The sequence below is a fragment of the Quercus suber genome, unplaced genomic scaffold (assembly GCF_002906115.3).
Source record: "Quercus suber isolate HL8 unplaced genomic scaffold, Cork oak 2.0 scaffold_75, whole genome shotgun sequence".
In the NCBI taxonomy this organism is placed as follows: Eukaryota; Viridiplantae; Streptophyta; class Magnoliopsida; order Fagales; family Fagaceae; genus Quercus; species Quercus suber.
In genome coordinates this window covers 1,539,504-1,559,152 of record NW_027069540.1, presented here as the reverse complement: position 1 = coordinate 1,559,152, position 19,649 = coordinate 1,539,504, and positions in this window count along the sequence as shown.

Here is a 19,649-nt window from a genome sequence, read left to right as displayed (position 1 = left end):
GGATGAAGAAGAAGAAGACAAACCCATACCCAGCACACACAAACCTAGATTTTCTTCAACAAGAGAGACTCGAGTTTCACATCAGATTTTTTTTCTTTCAAATCAAATTGCCATCACTTGCAACTCTAGACTTGGAGACCCGAGTTCCTTCTCTAAAATTGAGTTTCAAAGCCTCAAAATGTTAGTTTGCAAAATAGTATTACAAACCTGACAACTAACTAAATTATTCCAAAAATAATGTTAAATGGAAAACTTTTCCCATTTTTTAGGGTGCATTTCCTTTTATCTTCCCTATATTCATTCGATTTATTACTAACATATGAAGTCATATATATATATATATATATCTTGAAACGTCATTACTTAAGCTTTGTTTATTTTGTATTTTAATTAACAAATGGTAAGATTGTTTGACTTTCATATACACTAACATGACTTTTGTATAATTGTTTTTAACCAATAACTTTTTTATATTAAAAAGAAAAAAACTGAGTGCTCCTATCAAATATTTTGTGACTGTTGGCTCGTGCCTCGACACATACTCATTTGAAAGTCTAATTATAGTTCATGTATAACATGCATTATAACGTATTAAGTAAATTAAGTGCATAACAAGTTCATCATACTCATTTGAAAGGCCAATCCACGGCTTGAGGGGAATGAATACCAAACACCTTCCTATCTTTGTAACTTAGAGGCTGTTTGGTTCACTAGTTTTCATGACTCAATTCTCTGTTTTCATAACTCAATTCTCAAAAATGATGGGACCCGTAGCAAAATACTCGTTTGCCTACACAATTTCTTTGTTTTCATAACTCTATTTCCAAAACTTAGTTCTCTACTTTTTGAGTTATGAGTTGTGAAAACTGAAAAAAACTTTTGGCTATTTTCAGTTTTCTGTTTTCTGTTTTCAATGGCAAACTTGTAAATAATATTACACATCCGGTCCCACTGTCAGACTTTTGCTCCCTCTTTATCTTCTTTTCTCTTTTTTTTTTCTTTTCTTTTCTTTTTGTCTTTCACGGGTCTGGGACACACACACCTGCTCCTCTTCTTCTTCTGCTTCTTCTTCTTCTTCTTCTTTTCTTTTCTTTTCACTTTCTGGGTTTGGTTCTTTTTTTTCTTTTTTCTTTTTCTTCTTTTCTTTTTTCTTCTTTTCTCTCTTTTCACTTTCTGGGTTTGGTTCTTTTTTTTTTTTTTTTCTTCTTCTTCTTTTCTTTTCTATTCTCCTTTCTTTTCTTTCCACGTTGGTTTTTGGGTTTGGTTTATGGGCTTGGTTCTTCTTCTTCTTCTTTTCTTTTTTTCTTCTTTTCTTTCCTTTTCACTAGGTTTCCATTTTTTTTTCTTCTTCTTCTTCTTCTTTCACTGGGTTCGGTCTTCAGTTCTTCCTTTTTTTTTTTTTTTTCCTTCTTCTTTCACTGGGTTCGGGTTTCTAGGTTTCTTTTTTTTTTTTTTTTTTTTTTTTTTTTTTTGTTCTTCATCACAAAATTTTTTGGTCTGAAGCTGCACTCCATGACCGGGTAAGGATGGAAACTGACATTTGGATTGGGGTTTCAAAATACCCACATGAATGGTTTCAAAAAAACTGAGAACCAAGAACCCAATCTGCGAACCCAATCAAGGTTCTCAACCAGCGAACCCAATCCGCGACTCTAAGATGGCGACCTCAACCGTCGTCGTATCAATTCTGTATCGGCTTGTCGTTGTCGTCGTCCCGTCATCGCCGGCTGAGGTGGAGGTGGAATTAGCCGTCTGATTGGCCACATTTTGTTGTTGTTGTTGTTATTGTTGTTGTTGTTGTTGCTGTTGCTGTTGCTGTTGCTGTTTTTGTTATTGTGGTTGAAGTTGGGTTCAAGTCTGTGTTTTGGGAAAGTAACAGGGGTGAAGGAGGGGAAATGAGAACAGAAAAAATGGTGGGGCCCACAAAACAGCTTTTCTCTGACCAAATGACAGGTATGGGACTCACAAATAGTGTGAAAAATATTGAGTGATGGAAATTGAGTGATGGTGCCAAACGGGTGTGGTATTTTAGAGTGATAGGTGATGAGTGATGAGTGATGAGTTATGAGTGACGAGTGATGAGTGATGGAAATTGAGTGATGAAATTTTTGAAGCCAAACAGCATCTTAGCTTCCCAGTTCAAATCTCTAGGTTGAAAATCATTTCCTTATCATTTTTGCTTTAGTTTCTAAATTATAACCAGAAATAAAGCCATGTAATTTTCTACCTTGTAGATGTAACAAGGATTAAAAAAATAAAAACTTTGTAATTTTCTATATTCTTAGATTGTACCTAGAACTAAAGTCATGTAATCTTATTCTCTTTTAATCCAATGATGTACTTCAATATTGTATTTAAAAAGAAATATATGTATATTTAGATATGATTTTTTTTTTCCCTTAATAAAATAAGTGGTGACTCTACAAACATACACAACACACAACTGGAGATTTCCAAGACCAATACGCTCTATACTAACATTTAGTAATAAAAAGGGGATCCCAACAAATATAACCATATATTATTTGTTTTTATAATTATATTTTTGCTTATTGTTTTTGCTATAATTATAAGAATAGAAGCAAGATGTGTTTGATTTTGATAGGGTCTTTGGGGAAGTGAGATTTATGGAATATCAAACAAAGTCCTTGTTAACCTTAACCATCAAAATTCCCTTACCTCGGATGCTTCACTTTATTTAGTGTGTTTCTCTTGAACAATTGACTACAATATATAGTTTTACTTCAAAAGAAAATTGACTATGATGATGTTGGAAAAGAACGTTTTTATCTTCCAAGTTTCAACTTTGCCTTGATTTTCTTTCTGTGATAAGTGAGTCTCATTGTATAATAAAGGATCATGTGAGATTAATATGATGTTTATTATTAAAATTTTAATTACCTTGTATAAGAAACGTTAACTACATCTGCACTACAACCAAGTCTACCCATATGCTTCACACATAAATTCTTTATAATAATAAATGTTATGACATATGTGATTCAATGTTAAGAACATATGTCAACATTTTATGTAATTGGTTAATTCTTTGACAAAATGCACTCTCCTTGTATTTGGGTAGATCTAGGATGTATTTAATGCTTCAAGGAACAAGGTTTCAAGTTCAAGTATTAAAGTCATACAAGTCTGTCCAAGAATCAAGTAAGAAAGTGTTGCATTTTAAAGCTCGATAGCTAGCATATATCGAGGTTTAAAAGCTACTGAAGCCCATGGCTCGACAACTAGCATCTATCGAGATTTAAAAGCTGTTGAAGCCTGTGGCTCGACAACTAACTCGGTAGATGGCTATCTATCGAGGTTTATGAAACTCATTTTTTAGAACTGTTTTTCATCCAATCCGTGGATATATGTTTAGGCTTTCTTTTCTCACAACCCTAAACATATATAAGGATTATTTTAAGGGCCGAAAAAGCTTACGCACAGTTGCACAAGAGCACAATTCCACAAGTGTGAAGAAAAATATGACCGAAAACCTAGTTTGCCCTAGTTCTTCTTTCTCTTCAAAAAGTTGCTGTGTTTTTATACCGTAGGATTTTGTGACCAAGCAACTTCATGATTTTCATCGTGCGATGAACTAAAAAATTTTGCAGCCAACATTCTTTCTCAAGTTGGTGATCAAGTCGCGTACTGAGATTCACGCAATTGGTTAGTCACGTATTAAGAGCTGTGCATTGAAAACGAGAGATTGTCACTACAGAACAAGTCCAATTAGGTATTGGGATAAGAGTTCAACTGTAAGTTGGTAAAAGGTACTAGGATTCCTTTACTTGTAACCACTTATTTTGATAATAATGGATTCTCGGGAGTAATGACCTTAAAATCACCCGGTGAGGTTTTTGCCGTGTAAGTTTTCCCCATTCATAAACAAATCACCATGTCAATTTTATTTCTGCTACATACTTTAATTGGTGATTGTTTGTGCTACCACGCATCTTGCATGTTAATTTGATTAATTAATAAACTTGGCTAATTAATCAATTAATTCATTATGAGGGGTCAATACATTCTTAGCCTATCAAGTGATATCAGAGCAAGCACACTCTTATTAGAATTAATCTTTACTGTGTGATCCATTGACCCCTGTTTTTCATGAATAGAAGACAGTCTCTTATTATGCCACCTTTATTTAATGGCACAAACTATGCACACTGGAAAGTACGCATGAGAACTTTCTTGCAGTCATTGGATGAAAAGGTGTGGTAAGCTGTGGAAATAGGCTGGACCAAGCCTACAGAAGCACCAGCTAACTGGGATGATACAAAAATCAAGGCGGCAAACTTCAACAGCAGGGTATTGAATGCTCTATTCAGTGCAGTCACGAATGAGGAATTCAAGAAATTTATGAAGAATGCCAATGCAAAGGGTTTCGACAAGGACCGTAGACAGTTGAGTTCTTCTCAGTCTAAGAGTCAAGACAAAGGGAAGAAGGATGCTAGGATGGCAATTAGTACACTGTTCCCTCAGAACCAAAGTGTTTTGGGTGTCAAGGTTTCGATCATATGAAACAAGAGTACCCTACGTATCTGAAGACCATTAGGAAGAGAAAAGCACTTATTGTTACATTGAGTGACACTGAGCCTAAGCATGATTCTAATAATGAGGATGATGGAATCCTAAATGCCTTTGTTGCCACCGTAAATCCTACTGAAGGGATTATTGAAAATGTGGATGAAGAAGAGGAATTGGTGAAGTCTAAGTTTGAGAAGATGAATGAACAAGGTGACATCCACACAACCTATGCAAAGTTATACAAGGTCTTATAAAAGCATGAGAAGTTGTATAGGTTAGCCACCAAGAAGCTTAGTGATGTGGAGCTTGAACGAGAAGAAATCTCTACAAAGTTTGATGAAGCCAATCAGACTATTGGAGCACTGAGATTTGAGAATAATTTCTTGACTGAGAAGACCAAAAAGCTTAAGGCAGAACTATTCCAAGTCAGAGCTCAACTGGAAAGGACTTCAAGCGCTAAGCTCGATAAGACGCTTAGCCTTTAGAAATCTGCTTCTGATCGAACCGGTTTAGGGTATCATTTCTCTTTTCCTAGTATTGCCTCTACTAATACTACTGTTTTTGTTCCTCCTACTAATAATGTTAAAACTGAGAACAATAATGTTAAGGATGAATTAACTAGTGAGAACATAGATAATGGCAAATCTATCTTAAGAGCACCCCCTAAGTTTGATAAAAAAGAGATTAAAAACCCTAAGGCTAAGAAAGGAAACTCTCAAAAGCCAAAACAGAAAAAGTAGCATTCTATCATCACTGTGGCATAGTTGGACATACTCAACCAAATTGCTATAAGTGGTTAGCCACTCAAAAGAACAACAGCATGATCGCATCGGGAGATCAGAATCAGCTTCCATCCTCTTTTGCTCCTCTTGGAAACCATCTCAAAGGCCTCATGTTCCTTTCAAACTTGAACGGTTTTAACTCTTCCCCCTCACTGCCAAATCAAGGGTTTGCTAATCAGAAAGGTTCTTCCAAGGTGTGGAAGGAAAATGGCTCCAAGTGATTTTCTCTCTCTCTCTCTCTCTCTCTCTCTCTCTCTCTCCTTCTTGTTTTTGTTTTGCATTACTTGTGTGTTTTGCTTTCTAGTTTTGAGTCAATCTAGTTTTATACATTGCTTTGTTTTCTTTAGCATGTTTTTGGTTATTTTTTCAATTTTGCTTCATTTTGTTTTTCATATAAGAATAAAAAAAAAATTGAAAAATTGAAAAATACAAAAACAGTGTGTATTTGTATACATTGGTACTTGTGTACCTTGGATGGCCATTGAAACAAAGTTTTCTAAACTTTGTATCTTTTGTAGTTTAGATGAACATCTCTATGCACAACTAAGCAAGTGAGATTTGTGGCTCGTGTTTGTGATAAGTAAAATTAAGTAATCTCTTGTACTTACTCGTAACACTCTTTCTGACGAGAAGGACTAGAAAAACTTAAAAGAAATGCATAAATAACCATCTCACCACTATTGTCCGCCAATCATAAAATGACATTTGTATGCTTCGGCATAGCAAAAGTGGAATGTCAAATGCTTAACATAATTGGGTATTTCTTTTCTCTCTCTTATATGACAATGCATGGTTTGCTTAAAATAAAAATATACAAAGAAAAATAAAAGCAACAAAGAACAAAATGTTTTATATATAATTGCAAGCGTGTATTCTAGGAGATGTGGGAGTTATAGGATGTACCTCAGAGGTGATAGTCCCCATCAAATAGTTATGATTGTGTGTGAGTTAAAGTAATTTTCTCATATCTCAAATCGTCATAACATGTAGACACTTATGCAATCTTGTGATGTTTTTCACACACAACACACAATATTCTTTGCTACTTTTGATACATGTACAAGTACAATATGATTTGGCTATCACAATGAATACTTGTGTTTATGTATGCTCACTAAACTGTCTTGACTTGGTTTTTGAAATATAAAATTGGCTAGACTTGTTTAGTGTATGTGTGTGTGTTTTGGATTTAAATGCCCATCATTTTTATTGTTGAAAGATGTTTTTGAGAGCTTAAAATGTTGTTTGGATCTGTGTTTGAGTAGCATACTTGATTGCATTCATATCAGTGTTTTTCTCTTCTTTGAAAAACTGTTTTTAAGCAATCTCGATAGCTTCTAGATAGCTCTCGACAGATAAGCTATCTATCGAAACCCTTCAATTTTTTCTTATCGCATTCTCAATAGCTAGTTCGATCAATCGAGAAACTTTCTGTCTCCTCGATAGCTACCTCGATCCATCGAGCTTCTTTGTGTTGAAAACCTCTCGTTAAATCCTCGATAGCAAGTTCGACAGCTGGAACACGCAATTTAAACTTCAATAGCTACTCGACTGCTCTCGATCGATCAAGCTTTATGAGATTTCTATATAAGGAGGCATTGCGATTTCAAATCTCACTCCCTTGATCTCTCTCCACAGATTTCAAGCTTTTCACCTCCCAAAATCACTTTTCTCTCTCTAAACCTTCACTTCATGTGATTTTCGACCTGTTCTTACCTCTAATCACTTGGTATGATCTCTCCATCTCTCATTCTTCATGCATTTCATGCATTTAAATCTAGGTTTTGGGTTGTTTGAAAATTTTTGGGGTTTCCCCAAATTTATGAAGGTTTTGTGCAATTTTTGGAATGGGTGTTGCTTAAATAAGTTTAAAACTTCATGCATTGCATCACACTCACATTATAACAATGTTTCATGCATTTAGATGTGTGTTTACTTTGTTGCTATGATGTGTGCTGGTAGGTTTGGATCTGGCTAAGCCCATGTTACATTTATATTTGCATGTCACGTATTCATGCATTTTCATGCATACGTACCTTCCTGTTTTTATCATTTGATATTAAAAATGCTTGGTACTCTTCTATTGAGGGGAAAATTTTTGATGTTCCCAAATAGAATATGGGATAGCCAAGCTGAAACTCGACGATGAGTCCTAGAAATAAAGCCCAAAGGCTTTTGGTGTCATGTAAGCCCGCCCAAGCAAGAGATAGAGGCTGCACCCTAACAAGAAGACAACAATAAAGCACAATAAACGCATTACTGTTATTAGTTTGTTATATTAATAGTCATTTTACAGCATTATAGTTCAAATCAATCCTCTAGTGGTACGATATTATCTATAGTGGTAGGGTAATTTCAGGTTAATAAGTGTGTTTACATGATAAAAGTCATATATTTTCCTTATTATTATTAAGTCAACATAAGGAAAAAATTCCATAGTTTCCAAAACATTATGGCATTCATCATAATAATACTAAACAATGATTAAAGGCTTTATAGTAACAAATACAAGAGGAAAAATAGGATGGAATGAAGAGAGAGAGAGAGATCCCAGCTCAGTGCAGCATGTATTAAACTAAGATTTTGATGAGTATGTGTGCATAAGGCATGAATGAGGTAAATGTGGGCTGTTCTGAGTGAGTAAGATGAGATTAATACTGAGGTTAAGGTTTTAGTGAGTAGTAGGCTAAAGGGGGATGAGTGGTGAGCTTAAGGAGAGCTAAACCACAAGTAAAATGGCAAATAGATCAGGAATTTCAAAAGGAGTGGCTCCCCTTTTGTGGGCTGAGATGCTTTTACTTTTAGAGAAATGCTAATGAGTGCCCTTAGGACACTGATTAATAATCTATTTAAAGAAAGTTTTTATGAGAAATTAAAAAAAAAAAAAAGTAATTAATATTTTGACAACTTTTTTCATTTTCCATAAAAGTTGTATCAAAATTTTCCTAAAATGGATTATTAATGAGTGCCCTAAGGGCACTCACTCGTTAGCATGACTCTTGCTTTTATAATGGAGTTTTAGAGAAGTATTAATTGACAAGAATCCAAAAAAAAAAATGTAGGCCTGATTCAGGGGAGCCAGACAGCTGCATTAATAACCTGGATTTGGCCTAAAAATGAGAGATTTGCTTTTGGGGCTACCTTGCTTCTTTGGGTAATGTCACACATGGGTAGTATTTGGTGTAATCTTGCATTAAATGCTAAGATTGCTGAGATTGTGTTCAGCCAATGGGATTAAGGCAAGTATTAAGGAAGAACCCTAGTGCTACAACTAAGATTTGGACCCTAGGAAGTAGGATTCAACACCCCAAGCCAGGTGTCAAAGTTTAAGTCCACTTCAGAAGGTTCCGCTAGAGATCCTTTTTTACCCTCCAAACTACATGTTCCCAATTTTTCCCCTTTAAGATTCATGCGCTTGGGACATGAATCACGTTTTGAATGTTTTTAACATTTATAGCATCAATTTGTTGAAGTTTGGATGACTTGGTTTCAGTTCCCCTTCCGCTGGAGGTGCAGTCTTGAGGAAGATGATGGAATCATATCATCCTTTTGACTTCAGCTGATACGACAGCCCTTAGGCACTATTCACGTCAGGCAGAGGGAGGCAGAAAACTAATGGGACAGCCCCTAGTTCATCCTCAAAGGCTTGGTTCTCTTGTAAGGGTCTCTAGTTGTTTCTTTGGTTAGGGATGAACAATGACTAGTTGCCCACTTTCAAGCCTCTTGCTGGGACCTTTTTGGGTTGGAACTTTGCTCCATTTTAGCATTTTTAGTTGGGTCACATGACCCTTTCTTTGCTTGGGTTTGCTCCCTTCTCCACAAGATTCTTGGGCCTACAAAATGGGCATTAAAGACATGCTTTGCCATGGGTTTTTTACTCCTCATGGGCTTTAGTCGTTAGTAGAAATAAAATAAATCTATGAGTTTTAATAAATATTTATGATAGATTTTGGGTATTAATTCCCATGGGCTTTAAATAACTTCTCATAATTTTTACTATAGATTACTTTGTAAATCATATTTTCCTTAGGGCTTTTTTTAAAATAATGGCTTCCAATATTCTTCTTGAGAATAATATTTATCATAGGTTTTAGATAAATATAGTAACAACCACTATAATGGAATATTGTGATGTTTTCATGAGTTTCTCTATAGATAATCATAATGGACATGCAGGATGAATAATTACCATGAGTTTTGGTAATAAATATTATGAATGTTGTGATGTAAGATGAATAGTGAACATGAGTTTATAATATGAAATAAATAAATGTCATGGGTCTAATAACCATATCTTTCCATGGGCTTTTATAAGATGATCGCCATAGGTTTTGAGAGTAGATAATTCATAAATTCCATGAGCTTGTAATATTATAGTAATAGGTTTAAGAATCTAAAGTGTTGGTCATTATTGGACTTTTAGGTGAAATGATTATGATATAGTATTTTGTCAAGTATTGATAACCTTGGGCTTTCGATAAATAGTGCCAAGTAGTTAGCTTGGGCTTTTAATAGTGCCAATGTAAGTTGGGCTTTGACAATGCCAATGAGAATTGGGCTTTGATGTTGCCAATGAGAATTGGACTTTGATATTGCCAATGAGAATTAGGCTTTGATGTTGCCAATAAAAATTGAGTTTTAAATATTGCCAGTGAGAACTGGGTTTTGATATTGCCAATGAGAATTGAGCTTTGAGCTTTGATATTGCCAATGAGAATTGGGCTTTAAATATTGCCAACGAGAACTGGACTTTGATATTGCAAATAAGAATTGGGATTTGATATTGTTAAGGTGAATTGGGTTTTAGATAAATAAATTGTCATGGGTTTAAACCACAGGTTTTGATTATGGATTTGAATTTCATTGATAAAATTGTTTTTGCCATAGATTTGAATCATGGGCTTTTCAAATATTGCCAAGCATAAGTATTCTTGAGCTTTAAATAAAATAGGATGTGTTTATTGGGTTCTTAGGGCCCATTTTGGGTTTAGCTAAATGATGATAATAAAATTGGATAAAATATGAGTTTTTTAAGCTTTTTGTGATAATTTATATCACAACCCAATTTAAGCAATGAGATATGAAACATTTGTTATTAACATAATAATAGAGAAAAAAATATTTGACAAAACACAATAACTTATTAGTGGTATTTGAAAATAGATAGGTGGTACTCAAATAAAATTAGGTGTAAAAAAAAGTACCCTAACATCTTCTAATTGTCTCCCTCTCTTTCTTTCTTTCTCTCCCTTTTACGTTAGTTGCGTCACGACACCTAAACGTAAGTCCATTTCGCCCCAGAACCCTCTTCGTTCTAGGGCATCTTCTTCTTCTTCTCCATTTGACCCCACTCCCTCTCATGTTTGATTCCGTGATGAGAAGGCCAAATCAGTCTTCTTGGAGAACTTTTCATGACGTGACATTCATTCGGAACGCCAAGTCATTCTGTCAAACTTTTCTGACACCGACCTACCTACTGTCATCCATAGTAAGGGGTTGGGAGTCACTTTATGGCGTCTCGATCACATGCCCTTCTGTGATCATACAGGAGTTCTACTCCAATATACACGAATTTGATTACTCTATACCTCAGTTTTCTACTCACATTTGGGGTATACGCATGGTAGTTACTGTAGAGATTGTTTTCAAGGTACTACACGTGCCTAGAGTAGCGCATCCTAACTACCCTGGTTGTGTGCGTTTGAGGACAATGTCCAAAGACAAACTCACGTCTCTATTTTGTGAGACACCATCATCTTGGGGTGACCGTCGAAACACCCCTTGCTCGGCTTTTGCTAAAGGTCCGAGATTCCTAAATATGGTAATGACATTTGTTCTCCATCCATTATCTCACTATAACACTATCACAGAGCCTCGTGCTCAATTTTTGTTGTCCCTCATTGAGGATATCTCTAGCAACTTCCCCTCACACTTTATACTCTCCCTTATAGATGTCTATAAGGATATGATGACTTGTGATAAGCTTATTTTTCCTTCCGCTATTACAAGACTCCTTCGCCATTTTTATGTCTTCTATCCTAAGTCTCTCCACTTCACGTTTATGTGTGCCATTGATGCCACTACTGTTAAGCGAAGTCTTGCACAATTTCGCTCAAGGCAGCCCCGGCCAAAAACAGGAGCTCCTCCAGCTTCTACCATTCCATCCACCTCCGCGCCTTCTTCTTCAATGGGTGAAGTGACACTAGAGGCCATCATGGCATAGCTTGTGCACATGGATGCTTGCCTTGACACTCTCAGCGATGAGTTGTGTCAGGTAAACACCTGTTGGTCGTATTGCACGACGACAGGCACTAATAAGTGGTTTCACAATGGCTAATGTCGAGTTCTACTTAAAAATATACACATAACTCGATTTTGAGGATATCGAATTTCACATATAATTCAATTTTATTAAAATCGAGTTTAAAAAATATGGGCATTTTACTAAATAGTTTCAAAATAAAGGGATTTCGCTGCATTGTTTGTAAATTAGGGGCAAATACCCCTTTTCCCTGTCTATGTTGTTGATTTCGTACCATACCAATTGATATTTTTCTCATACCAATATGGATTTTTCACACATACAAGGAAAAGGGAAAATGATTTTAACATAGAAGCATACCACAAATTTCACTCAAAAGTCATGATAACTTTTAAGAGATGATGAAGCAAGTTATATTATATACAACACACTCTTTTAAGCAATATCATCTTGTCTTAAAAAAACATAATTAAAAAAAAAAATCTGGTTTGGTACAAAAAGTACCTTGAAATGTTTCAAATACACTATAATGTAATAGATATTCATATAACATAACTATTCGATTGTTTGGTTATGTTTTTATTACAATGAATAGTTATTCCTTATGAATAGCTATTCTTCAAAATGAGGAATAACTATTCCTTATCAAAAGTACTAAATATCTATTCCTTCACCTTATGTAATAATTTTTTAAAAAAATTTCCTAAAAACCCATTATTTGCCACATCTTCAAAAGGAAAGAAAATAAATTTTTCTTGTTGTTAATTATTAGCTCTATTTTAAACACCCTAAAATAAGTATATTGTAGGAAATTTGACTTAAAAATGATTTAATTACACATTCTTTTTATATTCTACTAAATTGTGGATGCATATTCAGGATGCATATTCAAGATTTTATTCCTAAATGATCACCAAACTAATGAATAGTAACACTTATTACATTCCAACTTAATGTATTCCTTGTAATACTTATTCTTATTCCCATATAATAATCATTACAGTGTATCAAACGTGCCCTTAATGTGAATGAACCAAACGAAATAGCTTGATTCAGCCGATAAATTCATATCAGCTGATACAAGATTTTTATTTATTTATTTTCCCTTCAGCCGACATCACCCACAACCCACTTCTTTCGCATTGCTAGTTACCCTTCACCGCACCACCCACTGGACGCATGTGAAAAAGCTCATATCAAATAATTATGATTATATTTATGGATAATTCCTCAGACATATTTATTCACACAAAATATTTTTCAACGAAGTGGTGGTAAAAGATATTAACTTATTTAAATCTTTCCATTTTTCAATTCATTTTTTATCATTCTTTCTTAAAGCAATTTACTTGATCACATAAATTTTTGAAACGCCTGTAGCAAAGAGGCAAATAATCAATTTTAAAAGAAATTATTGTAAACCTCCTAGCAATCAAAGAAGAAGTGATATGGATTCTTCAAAAAGATCAAAATCAATTTTATTTATAAAATGAAGATGCCAATGACTTCTATGAAATGTTTCGCGGAATTTGGTCAATTGTGTTGATCAAGTGAGAGAACAAAGTTGACCATAGCCATTAGTTGGTACCCATAACCTTCCTTCATCTTTTTGGTTTTCTTGGCTCGTCATTTCCTTCACTTTGCTGGCACCCTCTCTCTCTCTTTCTCTCTCTCGCTTTGTTTTCATTTCTTATTTCCTATTAGTGTGTAGCCCGTACATATACACAAGTACAATTAAAATTTTTAAAAGATATTCAAATTATACATAGTATTAATTTATACTTTTTTAAAACTATACATTTTAAAATATGTAATGGTTTCTCATTTTATGTGTGTGTGTGTGATTTAGAATTTAATTGGTTTTAAACCCTCTGGTTTTTGCACTCAATAATTCACTTACTACAAAAATAAAAAAACTTAGATGGACATGTGGCAAAAAATTGGATTCTAATTGAAATAAAATTTAGAATTTAATTGAATATGGAATCTGCTTAGATTTTTACACTAAATAATTCACTTTGCACAAAATTAAAAATTAAATAGGACACATGGCGTAAATTGAGAATATTTAATTAAATTTTGACTCTTTAATTTTTACACTTAATAATTCACTAAGCATAAAATTAAAAATTAAATAGGACACGTGGCGCAAAATTGAAAATCTAATTAAAATCCAATTGGATTTTTTATCTGCTTTGACTATATATATATATATACACACACATATATTTTGAGTGGCGTAGAAATTAAACCAAGGTTTTTGCACCACTTCCTTCTTTCTTTCTTTTCTTTTTTTTTTATTTATAATTTTTAGTGGGCAGCATCTTCATCTCATTGGTTACCTAATTAAAACATGGAAAAAACTCTCTTCAAATCAATTTAGGAAGAAACCCATTGAACTTCTCCTATATCTTTTTATCAAGTGTAAATTTTGAAAATCTAAAACTATTAGATTGCATGTTCTTGTTATATCCTCCATGGTTGCAAAATTTCAAGAAGATCAAATATAAATTGATATGTCATCAATTAAATGTTTAAATTTCAAGTTTTTGTGTTTAAAATTATTCATAAAAATTAGTTTATTAATCAAATAGTATAAACATCTGATTTGAACAAAATTTGAAATGTATGTTAAGAACATAAAGAATATCAAATCCAATAGTTAGATTTTTAAAATTCACACCCAATAAAAAGATATACGAGGATTTTGAAGATTTTTTTTTTCTATACTAGTTTGGAGAGAAACCTTATTCTTAAAACATTGGTTTGCCCTCCACTCTTTTCTTCCTCCACATGTTTTCTTTTCTTTTTTGGCAAAAATACAATTTATGCCCTATAAATTTGGTAAATTGTCATTTTAATCAACAAAGTTTAAATTCTATCATTTTGGTCTGTTAATTTTGACAATGTTATTATTTTAGGGCATGTTTGGTACATTGAATGGAAATTACGACAGAAATTGTAATCTTTATTACTAGGAATAAAATGTGTTGTAATGTAATAACTAAACCTATTCATTAGTTTGGTTGTGAGTTAAAACTTTTAGAATGAAACTTAATATTTATTTTTGGAAATTTCTTACTCATACAATTATATTTCCTTAAAAATTGTTATTTTTAAATTTAAGAGAGATATGTGTTATTTTTTATGATTTTTTTTTTTTTATAATTGTTAGATGTATATAGAAAGTTTGTTTACTTGGAAATATATTTAGTTTTAAAATTATTGCACTTATTAAGGAATAGCTAATACAATCTTTTAAAGAGGAATAGCTATTCCTCATTTTGAAGAATAGTTTTATTCCTTGTAATAAAAATATAACCAAACTGAAAAATAATTAAACCATAAGAATAACTATTACATTACAGCGCCTATTACAATCTACCAAACATGCCCTTAGTCTTTCCTTCTCTTGTCTTATAAATATTATAATTTTAAAATAATTTTACTGTTAAAAGCACAATATATATAGTGTCATTTTAAGAGAGTTAAAGTCATTTTACAAACAGAAATAAATGAAGGACTAAATGACAGTTTTGTCAAAGTTAACCAACTAAAATGATAAAATTTAAACTTAGTGGACCAAATACCAAACTTATTGTGTAAATTGAATTTTAATTCTTTTCTTTTTAATAAGTTCTTGATATTTATTTGGGATTTGATTTTCTTACACTCCTTTAATTTATACACTTTTTGGACATATTCATGTTGCATCATGTGTTCAATGTAGATTTTTTTTTTTTTTTTTTTAATGTAGACACTTGATGTGAAAGTGATGTCGCGAAAGCCTAAAGAAAAACACACACGATGCTCTCTTGATGGAACAGAAACTAATCTGTTAGTTCCTAATAGTAAACCTCGAATCCACGAGGAGTTCCTTAAATCCACAAGGTGATAGGTTTGGAATCCACCAGAGAACACAATAGACACAAATCTGAATTTTTATTGATAATAAACTATGAAAAACGTTTATAGGCTTAAAGGCCTATTTAAGGTCTCCTTAAAACTTGACTGACAAGAAAATATAATCTAAAATAACTCCTAATTGATACCTAACCATAACATGAACTAAATTTGACCTAAAAAGTATTAAATGCACCTAAAAACAAGGAAATAAATCACCTAAACCTAAAATAACGTTTTTTTTTTTACATAAAAATACCAAAAATAATAAATTACAATAATTGAATAGTAAATTATGTCATAAATCAAACCCCTCCACTTGAAACAAACTTGTCCTCGAGTTCATCTTTGAAATCTGGAATCTCCCATGCCAAGAGAATAAATACGTTGAATACTTCATCTTCTTTGTCTTCTTGCCAAACTTGAAAGTCATTAATTGGGCAACTTGAACTTCTTTTTCCTTGATCTTCATGTAATTGACAATATTCACCAAAAAAGAGTCAAGGATCAAATCAAATCTTTCCACCCCAATAAAATCAATAAACTTTGTTTCGGTGTCTCCCAATAAAATAATAGGAGTTTGAATGTTGCAATCATCTAACTTGATTTCATCGAGATCGTTGACAACTTCCTCTATAATTTCTTCTTTAATGGTCTCTATTATCTCAACTTCAATATCTTTCTCTATAATAGGGTCTTCATTAATCTCCTCCACAATCTTGATTTTAGGTTCTTTTTTTATAATAAGGCCTTCATTAATTTCCTCAGAAATCTCGATATTTTCTTCTTTGACTTCTCCATATTCTTCAAAAACGATATTTTCTTTAACATGTAATTCTTCCTTTGACGATAGAATATTTGGCTCTTCAAAATAATTCAAGTATGAACTTCTTGGCCAATAATAATCTTGTATTGTATACGACAAAATTTCTTCACAATCCGAAGGATAAAATTTGATAGCAAGCATCTTTTTCATCCTTGGCCATGATCAAATTTTGTCTTTACCTTGTCGGATTCTATCAGATTGTACTCGTTCCCACCAACATAAGGCATACTTACTAAGTTTATACAAAGCAAGTCTAACTTTTCTCTCATAGCAAATATTCTCATAGTGAAATAAATTCTCTAGATTAAGTAACCAATCAAGAAAATATTCTTTTAAAAAATAACTATTAAAACTTGCAATTCTCTTATAAGATCTATATGAAATTTGCTTACCAATAGGTTGCCCGTGAGTTATGTCTCCGTTGTAGTTATCCCTATTGTTTCCATTCTTCAATGATGCCATCCTAGCATAGATATTTGTGAGTGCTTGTTGTACGTCACGTAATACTCGCTAAGTTATTCGTCGTTGTTGTGATGGTGGTTACCGTCTCGCCGGTTAACAATCTGACCAGGGTAAGTCAAGGCTTTGATACCAACTGATGTCGCGGAAGCCCAAAGAAAAGCACACACGATGCTCTCTTGATGGAACAGAAACTAAACTGTTAGTTCCTGGTAATAAATCTCGAATCCACGAGGAGTTCCTTGAATCCACAAGATAATAGGTCTGGAATCCACCAGAGAACACAATAGACACAAGTCTGAATTTTTATTGATAATAAACTATGAAAAACGTTTACAAACATAGAGGCCTATTTAAGGGCTCCTTAAAACTTGACTGACAAGAAAATATAATCTAAAATAACTTCTAATTGATACCTAACCATAACAGGAACCAAATTTAACCTAAAAAACATTAAATGCACCTAAAAACAAGGAAATAAATCACCTAAACCTAAAATAACGTTTTTTTACATAAAAATACCAAAAATAATAAATTACAATAATTAAATAGTAAATTGTGTCCAACGTTAGAAAGTGTGTGCATTGGGTGTAATGAGTGTACATTAGAAAGGATAATAAAATAAAAAAATTTAAAAAAAAAAACTATTTTTCTTTTTATATTTATTGACAAATGGGCTAAAGCATGAACTTAGTAACTGTTGGCATTGGCTTGTGTTTCTTTCAAGAAACCGTGGAAATATGACTTTGATATATAATATATCAATATATATATATATAGAGAGAGAGAGAGAGAGAGAGAGAGGTAATCTTGAAATGGTCTCAAAATATTTTATTCTCCGATCTAAATCGAAACGAAATCATTATCAGTACAATATTGACAACATTGATCTGGAGGATCTTAACTTTACTAAGAAGATGCCCAAACATATTCTAGTGTAGGATACTAGTGGGTCTTGCAAACATGTGCCTTGGCGCCATGGGTCAATCTAGATACTTTTGTAACTTGGAACAAGGAAAATTCAACACTAATTGCGTCCGTTGTGACTCTTTTTTTTTTTTTTTTTTTCAATTAATCAAGGCTGTTAAATCAGCTTATACAAATTGGAGAATATTTAGCGGTCCTTCTTCCATTCAGACATTTAAATCGGGTGTCAAAATAACCCTTCTAGCCAAACTGTTGGCTACATTATTTCCTGTTCGACAAACATGAGGAAAACTAAAATGAGAAAAAACATTTGCTGACTCCAATACATCAAAAATCAGATGTCCGTGTAGAGCAAGAGAAGGTCCTGGGTTGGTTAGGTCCTTGTAAATGACTTCGGAATCTCCCTCGATGATGACTTGATTGATGCCAATCTCCAAGGCGAATTCTGCTGCTCTTCGTGCTGTCAAAGCTTCAACCTGTGCGACTGTGGTTGGAAGTGGTATTTGCTGCGAAAGGGAGGCCGGCACTGCTCCTTCTGAGTTGCGTATGACCACGCCTACTATTCCAGCTCTGCCTTGTTCTTTGAAAGTTGCTCCATTCATAGTTAACTTTGAATTTTCCAACGTCAGATGGCTTCCATCTGGTGTGCTTCCGGTGCAACTGCTTCGGAAAGACTGGTTGGGCTGATTGGAATTCCCTCCTTCGTTCCCTTGCGAGTTGCAGAACCTGGTTCAGTGGGCACTGAGTCTCATTTACTCGGAACTTATAATTTCTGCGATTCCATAGCGCCCACGCCGTGTAGGCCAGCAATAAAGGGTCTTCGTCCTCCTCCAGTGCATGACTGAAAATCTCCATTGCCGTCTTCCCTTGCATCATTGACAGCCAATGCCACTGATGATCCGCTGCCCAAACACCCTGCACAACAGAACAAAAAAAAGTAAAGCATGTGAGCAGTCCTCCGTTTGCGCCTTGCACTGTTCACACACTGCATCAGCCGTGATTTTTCTTCGATGCAGGTTTGCTTTGGTTGGGAGTGCTTCTTTACAGGAACGCTAGACAAAGTTTTTGATCTTGTTGGGGATACCCATCTTCCACAATTTTTTTCCAGCAACCCGAGGAGTGTGATGAGGATTGTCGAGTGGGTTGGCTTGCGCTATTCTTCTCAAAGAGGAACCTATAACCCGAGTTCACAGTGTACTGTCCATTAGGTGTGAAGGGCCACACCAGAGTGTCACGTTGGGTATAGGAGCTCAGAGGAATGTTTTTTTATGATTTCTGCCTCTGTTTCGTTAAAACAGTGATCAATAATTTCTCCCCTCCACCTTCGGGTGGACTGATTAATCAGAACCTCCACAGCTGAATTTTGTTGTCCAAATATCATTTTGGGGAAGTGACTTTTGGCTGATTTCTTGTTAGTAGCCAATTATCTCCCCAAATTTTTAGTTGTTTCCCATCATCCACTCGCGTCCGTTGTGACTCAGATGCTTTGTATCTATTTTTTTTTCTTAATAAAGTTACCTCATTTCCCTAAATAAAAATAAAGTTACAACCTGTACACAGGAAGAATTGGTATCTTATTTGAATTAGTCCTCTCGTTTGGATGACCTACTACTGTGTTCTGTCATTTTTGTTTTTGTCTTGTTGCTAGATTATAATATCCATACTCTACGTTATCTTCTAATCCAATTTTTATTATATATTATCACATTCAGCGTGTAAAATTGGAATGAATTACTGCTTCTTATCCGTTCAAAAACGTTATAGGAGACTTGCTTACAAATCAAAAGAACGGAAAGCATATGATGTCACATGCACATTTATTAGCATATACAAAACTGTCTAATTTTGACTTTTAGAAACAATAATTCAGAGAAAGATAACTTAAATTCCAAATAGTTAATTAGAAAGAAATCAAATCGCAATCAATTAAAAAATATGATACAGACTCATACTCCACTCA